This window comes from Gavialis gangeticus, unplaced genomic scaffold (assembly GCF_001723915.1).
Source record: "Gavialis gangeticus isolate Ggan-Ray unplaced genomic scaffold, GavGan_comp1, whole genome shotgun sequence".
Classification (NCBI taxonomy): Eukaryota; Metazoa; Chordata; order Crocodylia; family Gavialidae; genus Gavialis; species Gavialis gangeticus.
The window spans coordinates 108,602,090-108,603,947 of record NW_017729025.1 but is presented as its reverse complement, the minus strand read 5'-3'; the positions used below and the strand labels follow the sequence as shown (position 1 = coordinate 108,603,947).

Genomic DNA, 1,858 nt, shown 5'->3' with positions numbered 1-1,858 from the left:
CATGGTGATTAGGAGAGGTCCTGGGTGATTGGAAAAGGGCAAACATAGTGCCCTTATTTAAGAAAGGGACAAAGGAGGATCCAGGGAACTACAGACTGGTCATCCACACCTCAGCCCCTGGAAAAATCATGAATCAGATCCTGAAGGAATCCATTTTTAAGCACTTGGAGGAGAGAAAGGTGATTAGGAACAGTCACCATGGATTCACCAAGGGCAACTCATTCCTGACCAACCTGATTGCCTTCTATGATGAGGTGACTGACTCAGTGGATATGCAGAGACCAGTGGATGTAGTCTACTTTGATTTTAACAAGACTTTTGATACAGTTTCCCATAGAAAGCTACATGGGTACTGTGGCTTAGTTGGTTAAAGCACCTGTCTAGTAAACAGGGGATCCTGGGTTCAAATCCCAGCAGTGCCTGCTTTTTCCTTTGGGCACAGAGGGAGACTATCTCAGTACGAGGGAAAAGGGAGAAAGGAGCCAAAAAACTTCCTTGGATAAACAGGAAAATCCAGGGGAGCTTAAAGGCAAAAAGAGGCATATAGGCAATGGAAGCAGGGGGAAGCTACCAAGGAGGAGTATAACTACTTGGCCTGTACTTGCAGGGAGGCAGTTAGAAAGGCCAAAGCAACTACAGACCTGAGGCTAGCAGCACAAATTAAGGTCAACAAAAAGTCTTTTTTCAGGTATGCAGGGAGTAAAGGGAAGGTGCAGGGCAGCATAGGACCCCTACTGAACAAGGAGGAGCAATTAGTGACAGAGACAGGGGACAAGGCTGAGCTATGCAATGAGTTTTTTGCCTTAGTGTTCCTGAACAGGGCTCAAGGTAAGTCCTTGATGGGTTCTTAGCTGGGCATCAGAGAGACACCAGCCCACTAACTGTCGACACTGACTTGGTGTAGAGTCACTTGGATGGACTGGATGTGTTCAAGTCAGCAGGCCCGGATGAGCTGCATCTGAGGGTACTGAAGGAATTGGCTGGTGTCATAGCAAAACCACTGGCATGGCTGTATAAGCATTCATGGCACTTGGGTCAGGTCCCAGAGGACTGGAAAAGGATCAACGTGGTCCCTATTTTCAAGAAGGGGAAGAAGGAAGATCTGAGTAATTCTAGGCCAGTCAGTTTTTCCTCCATCCTTGGAAAGGTCTTTTAAAAGATTATGAAGGATCATATTTGTGGGAGTCTGGCAGGGAAAATAATGCAGCAGGGAAACCAGCATGGATTTGTGGCAGGTAGATCATGCCTGACCAATCTGGTTATGTTTTATGACAAGGTGACAAAAATGCTTAGGCACAGGAGTAGAGGTGGATGTCATTTTCTTGGACTTTATCAAGGCCTTCGATATGGTATCTTATCCTAGTCTCATAAATAAATTAAGAGGCTGTGACAGATGTTTACACAGTCAGGTGGGTGGCAGTACACAATAGGATGCGGTACAACCAGGAAAAGTGCAGAGTGCTGCACCCAGGGTGCAAAAATATCCAGCACACCTACTGGTTGGGAAGTGACTCCCTCAGCAGCACAGAAATGGAAAGAGATCTCAGAGTCATAGTGGACTCCAGGATGAACATAAGTCATCAGTGTGACAAAATCATTAGCAAAGCTAATTGCACTTTATCATGCATCAGCAGATAAATGACTAAGAGATCCAAGGAGGTGATACTTCCCTTCTATGTGGCATTGGTCAAATCGCTGTTGGAGTACTGCATCCAGTTCTGGGCGCCATACTTCAAGAAGGATGTTGATAGACTTTAGAGGGTCCAGAGGAGGGCCACTCGTGTGGTTAGGGACTTCCAGAACAAGCCCTATGAGGAGAGACTGAGGGACCTGGACTTCTTCAGCCTCTGCAAGAGAA

The 1,858-nt window shown here is 46.4% G+C and overlaps 1 non-coding gene across 1 annotated transcript; it reads left to right on the top strand.

Moving 5' to 3' along the window:
- The first annotated feature begins 348 nt into the window (after window positions 1-348).
- On the top strand, window positions 349-422 carry TRNAT-AGU. Its single transcript has one exon. It is a non-coding gene; the product is annotated as a tRNA-Thr (tRNA).
- The last annotated feature ends 1,436 nt before the right edge of the window (window positions 423-1,858 follow it).